We start from the raw sequence: 6,676 nt of genomic DNA, 5'->3' as shown, positions 1-6,676 counted from the left end.
ATGAATCCCTGGTACATTTGAAAGGGAGGCTTCAATTCCGCGAGTACCTGCCGGGTAAGAGGGCAAGGTATGGCGTGAAGATGTATGAGCTGTGCGAGAGGGCATCCGGGTATACCTACAGATTTAGGATATATGAAGGGAAGGACACCAGTACTCAGCCCCCAGAATGCCCCCCCTTACTGGGAGTTAATACAAAAATTGTGTGGGATTTGGTGCACCCACTGCTGGACCAGGGTTACCACCTCTACCTGGATAAATTTTATACCAGCGTCCCACTCTTCAACTGCCTCGCTTCCAGAAGTCCTGTGGCATGCGGCACTGCTAGAAGAAACCTGAGAGGCCTCCCTAAGACTCTGCTTGGGCAAACACTCAGAAGGGGTGAGAGCAGGGCACATTCTAGCAGCAACATATTGTGTGTCAAGTACAAGGACAAGAGAGATGCCACACCAGTACCCATGTACCTGTACGAGGTACCAGTACAGAGACCCCCAAACCAGACTGCATCCTGGACTACAATAGGTACATGGGAGGGGTGGACTTGTCAGATCAAGTCCTGAAGCCTTACAGTACTTCTGGAAGCGGGGCCACAGGCATCGTACCAGGGCAACACTTTTTAGGAGAAGTTCCCCAAACTGGCAAGAAGGGAAAAAGTCAAAAGAGGTGCAGAGTCTGCTATAAGAGGGCGATAAGGAAGGACACCATATACCAATGTGACACGTGTCCCGAAAAACCAGAGCTCTGTATGAAAGAGTGTTTTAAAATTTATCATACATCCCTTTATTTTTAATTTACCCCAGTTTTACTCGCTCTGATCCACTTCGCACAGCTTACCCCTCCTCATCTTTCCCCTCTGAGCCCTGCTGTGTGCCCAGGCAGCTGATAACAGCCACATGTAGGGTATTGCCGTACCCGGGAGAGCCAACATTACAGTTTATGAGGTGTATATCTCCGGTGGCGCATGCTGGGCACAATATATCGGACACTGAATTGGCATATATGTATAGAAAATTGCAAATTTCACTCTGCACCAACTGCTGCACATTATCTTTTACACAATACCTGTGGGGTCAAAATGCTCACTACACCTCTAGATGAATGCCTTAAGGGGTGTAGATTTTAAAACAGGGTCACTTCTTGGGGGTTTCAACTGTACTGGTACCTTAGGGGCTTCTGCGTACAAGACTTAGCACCAGAAAAGCTCCAGTAGGCCAAATGGTGGTCCTTTCCTTCTGAGCCCTGCCGTGTGCCCAGGCAGCTAATAACAGCCACATGTAGGGTATTGCCGTACCCGGGAGAGCCCACATTACAGTTTATGGGGTGTATTTCTCCGGTGGCACATGCTGGGCACAATATATCGGACACTGACATGGCATATATATAGAAAATTGCAAATCTCACTCTGCACCATCTGCTGCGCATTATCTTTTACATAATACCTGTGGGGTCAAAATGCTCACTACACCTCTAGATGAATTCCTTAAGGGGTGTCATTTTTAAAATGGGGTCACTTCTCGGGGGTTTCAACTGTACTGATACCTCAGGGGCTTCTGCACACTCGACTTAGCACCAGAAAATTTCCAGTAGGCCACATGGTGGTCCTTTCCTTCTGAGCCCTCCCATGGGCCCAAACGGCAGTTTATCACCACAAATAGGGTATTGCCACACTCAGGACAAATTGGGCAACAAAATGCGGTATTTTATTCCTTGTGAAAATAAGAAATTTTGAGCCAAAACTACCTCTTATTGGAAAAAATATTTTTTTTTTGAATTCACAGCCCAATTCAAATAAATTCTGTGAAAAAACTGTGGAGTCTAAATGGTCACAACACCCATAAATGAATTCCTTGAGGGGTGTAGTTTCCAAAATGGGGTCACTTCTGGTGGGTTTCCATTGCTTTGATACCTTTGGGGCTCTGCAAATGCGACATGGCACCCGAAAACCAATCCAGCAAAATCTGGGCTCCAAAGAACACATAGCGCTCCTTTCCTTCTAATACCTCCCATGGGCCCAAACGGCAGTTTATGGCCACAAATAGGGTATTGCCGCACTCAGGACAAATTTGGCAACAAAATGGGGTATTTTATTCGTTGTGAAAATAAGACATTTTGAGCCAAAACTACATCTTATTGGAAAAAAGTTTTTTTTTTAAAATTCACAGCCCAATTCAAATAAGTTCTGTGAAAAAACTGTGCGGTCTAAATGGTCACAACACCCATAAATAAATTCCTTGAGGGGTTTTGTTTCCAAAATGGGGTCACTTTTGGTGGGTTTCCATTGCTTTGATACCTCTGAGGCTCTGCAAATGCGACATGGCACCCGAAAACCAATCCAGCAAAATCTGGACTCCTAAGAACACATAGCGCTCCTTTCCTTCTGAGGCCTCCCATGGGCCCAAACAGCAGTTTATCACCACAAATGGGGTATTGCCGCACTCAGGACAAATTGGGCAACAAAATGGGGCATTTTGTTCCCTGTGAAAATAAGAAATTCTGATCAAAAATGACATCTTATTGGAAAAATTGTCATTCTTTTAATTTCACAGCCCAATTCAAATACGCGCTGTGAAAAAACTACGGGGTCAAAATTGTAACAATAACCATAAATTAATTCCTTGAGGGGTGCAGTTTCCAAAATGGGGTCAGTTTTGGGGGATTCCTACTGTTTTGGCACCTCAACACCTCTCCAAACCTGGCATGCTGCCTAAAATATATGCTAATAAAAAAGCACCACCAAAATGCACTAGGTGCTTCTTTGCTTCTGGGGCTTGTGTTTTAGTCCACGAGCGCACTAGAGCCACATGTGGGACATTTCTAAAAACTGCAGAGTCTGGACAATACATATTTATTAGTGTTTCTCTGGTAAAACCTTCTTTGTTACAGAAAAAAAATAGAATAAAATTGAAATTCAGAAAGAAAAACGAAATTTGCAAATTTCACCTCCACTGTGCTTTAATTCCTGTGAAATGCCTGAAGGGTTAAAAAACTTTCTAAATGCTGTTTTGAATACTTTGAGGGGTCTAGTTTTTAAAATGGGGTGCTTTATGGGGGTTTCTAATACATAGGCTCCTCAAAGCCACTTCAGAACTGAACAGGTACCTTAAAAAAATGGCTTTTGAAATTTTCTTAAAAATATGAGAAATTGCTGTTTATGTTCTAAGCCTTGTAACGTCCAAGAAAAAGAAAAGAATGTTCAAAAAACGATGCCAATCTAAAGTAGACATATGGGAAATGTGAACTAGTAACTATTTTGGGTGGTATAACCGTCTGTTTTTCAAGCAGATGCATTTAAATTCTGAAAAATGCTATTTTTTCTAAATTTTCTCTAAATTTTGCAATTTTTCTCAAATAAAGACTGAATATATCGACCAAATTTTACCACGAACATGAAGCCCAAAGTGTCACGAGAAAACAATCTCGGAATCGCTTGGATAGGTTTAAGCATTCCGACGTTATTACCACATAAAGTGAAATATGTCAGATTTGAAAAATGGGCTCTGAGCCTTAAGGCCCAAACTAGGCTGCGTCCTTAAGGGGTTAAAGAGGGACCGATTTTGAGGAATCATATTAAGAAATATAGAATTAACATCTTGGCCTCCGCTACTGCAGTGACTTCTGGTTCTCCATAAATTAGTCCCAGAGCAGAAAAAATGTTTCCACAGACAAAAGTTCAGGGGCATCAGGTCCCAATGAAACGGCCCTGGTTAGAGGCACACCCTGCAGGAGTGAAATGATGATCCCCACGCGTTGTTGCTCAGCTACAGAGGAGATAGGTCTCAGACGAAAATATAATTTACAGCTGCCCCGAAAATTAATAAAAGACTTAAAGGAACAGTGTCATCACAAAAAAAAATTTCATATGTTAAAGATGTTAGTGCTTTATTAAAAACGTTTATATTTATTTGTGTGTTTGTGTTTTACTTTTTCTTATTTTTACACTTTTTCTTCCCTATGGGGGCTGCCATTTTTTGTTCCATTTCTGTGTGTGTCGATTAACGACACATACAGACATGGAATACGGCAGCCACAGTCCTATAGGGACTGCGAACGGCTCCCGTCCCATCCACTTCTGTGTACGCTGTCTGTGTGGGAACTGCGCATGCGCCGCTCCCACACAGTCCAATTTGAAATTGGCGCCGTCCGGCGCCATTTTCCTGTGGACCGGAAGTCGCGGCTGGACAGTAAGATTACTACTTCCGGTCGCGGCTTCCGGACTTGTGCACTTGGACCAGCGGCAGCAGACGGAGCGGACGGGCCGGAGGGAGCCGCGGCGGCAGGAGCAGGTAAGAGATTTCAATGTATGTTCGTGTTTGTGTACGTTTACTACTGTATGTAAACCTACTACACTGTGTGTTAGCTCAAAAAATGGCGACACACAGTGTAGGAGGTTAGACCGTTCAAATCCCTCGTTTATCCCGGCACTAGCCAGGATAAAGGAGGGGGGGATGCTGAGAGCTCACTAGAGCGAGGGCTTTTTACCCAATTTTGCAGCATAAAGCAATGTGGTTGCTTTACCACATGCAATGCTGCAATTTTGGGAATAGCTCCATCTAGTGACCAGCAATGGGAAATATTATAAATTAGAATCTAATTTATAATATTTCCTGACTCGTGAAAAAAATAAAAAAAATTTGAACAATGTTTAATCACCTACACACTAAATGTTTAATTAAAAAAAAACAAACATGTTTTTCTGGCAACACATTCCCTTTAAGATCACCAGAGAAACAATCAGGTAAGTTCACTTTCGGCTCAACAGGCGATGCTGCAGGAGCGACTGCTTGGGCCTGCGCAGTTTCATGCTGTTGAACCCATATAGCCAGACCTTGCACCAGCTGAGTCAAATCTTGCATCTGGTCCACCATAGGTTCCATTGTGGAATTGTTTTAATATATTTTGGGCTTGTGAATATGTAATGTTAGAGATTACCTCAACACTGCTGGAGTCTGCCGGGAGAGAGCGTGCACGTAACCTGCAACCCCAAATCCGCAACCACTCTGATCGACAGCGTCTAAGGCTACTCTGAGGTGTTCACGAGTGCCGACCACAAGGTGGGATGGACTTTGCTGCTCAGAATCCAGGTTGTCTTAGCAGAGTGCACTCTGGGACGAGAGGTGCAATGCAGGCAAACTTGAGCTGGAAACCAGACAGCCAGAGGGTAACTGAAAGTTCAAAACAGAAGGCAAGCGGATATCAGGAATAGCAAAAGGTTAAAGCCAGCCGGGAGTCCATAATCAAAATAAGAAAACAGAGAGTAAATGAGAGACATGCTGAGGTCAATGTACACGAGGTCCACAATCAGAAGTGCAGGTGATGTCAGAAGCTTGATCAGAAATCAAAGGAGGAAATTCACAAGCAAAGGAGAGGTGGAAAAGACAGGCATAAATACAACCCCACAGCTTATTGGCAGACGGACTGGGAAAAGAGATAGGCTCAAGGCAAAGGAAGAACTGCCTAGAAACTAGGGAAGTCGTCATAGCGATCTTAAGGGAGCAAGTGTTTTCCTAACAATAGACGCGCAGAGGCTAACCTCTGCATGGATGGATCGTCTGATTAGAAGAATCCCAAGACTAGGGCGGCAACTAGTGTTGACACAAACCATCAGAAGATATTGGGCTACTAGCCAGACGTCAAGCTACAGCTTCCACTGACCACTCGCCACCACTCTGAAAGGCTATCATGGTGCACAGCAAGATGGCAATGGAGGCTGGAATGGAGGTCTATCCCCTTCATTCAGTGATGAGTACCGCTTTTGTCTCGGACGCAGTGACAACCAGAGATTTGTCTGGAGACCAATGGGAAACACCATGAAGAAGCCTTTGCAAGGGAACATCCCACTACTGCTACACCCGGATTTATAGTGTGGGGTGGCATAATGTTTGGTAGCCGGACCCCTCTATCCTTCATTTCAGGTACACTAACAGCTCGGCGTTACATTAATTTGATCGTGGAACCAGTGCTATGGCCATTTCACCAAAGTGTCTCAGAAGCCGTTTTTCAACAGGACAACGCCAGGACGCATGTTTCTCATGCTACTGTGAGCAGCCTGCATGGCCTAAATGTGCTACCATGGCCTGCAGTGTCTCCGAACTTGTCTCTCATCGAGCACGTCTGAGACGTCATTGATCTGCAATTGAAAAGGGAGCTGCCAGAAGCCAATGTTGGTGATATGCGTGCCCAAGTGTATTCAACGTGACATAACAGTCCTCAGACAGCCATTAATAACCTCACTGATAGCATGCTAAGGCGTGTACGTGCGTGCATTTCTGTATGTACTAAAATAAAATGGAAAAAAGGACACGGCGCCACAAAGTACAAAATAAGAGCCGGGTAAACCAGAAGACCACGATGGATGTGACAATTACGCTCACCTCGGGTGGTGGACACCAATAGGTGTCATAAAGGCATGGATAGCTGCAGCCAGGTCCGAAACACAGCCAAACGAAGTTTGTTGTCAGTTGAGAGGGTGATTGCAAAAAGAGAAAACTTGGACCAACGGCGCTGCTATATGAAAGTGTTAGCACTATGAAGATTTAGACGACCATCTAAGTAAAAGGACTTTATTTGTCAAACAGGCTACGCGTTTCAACACCGAACCGGTGTCTTCCTCAGGCCAATACAGACTGTGCGGTTCCAGCCTATTTATACACCCAGAAGGCAAGGAAAAGAACCGCCAGAA

Source organism: Rhinoderma darwinii, chromosome 4 (assembly GCF_050947455.1).
Source record: "Rhinoderma darwinii isolate aRhiDar2 chromosome 4, aRhiDar2.hap1, whole genome shotgun sequence".
In the NCBI taxonomy this organism is placed as follows: domain Eukaryota; kingdom Metazoa; phylum Chordata; class Amphibia; order Anura; family Rhinodermatidae; genus Rhinoderma; species Rhinoderma darwinii.
This window is presented reverse-complemented; position numbering follows the sequence as displayed.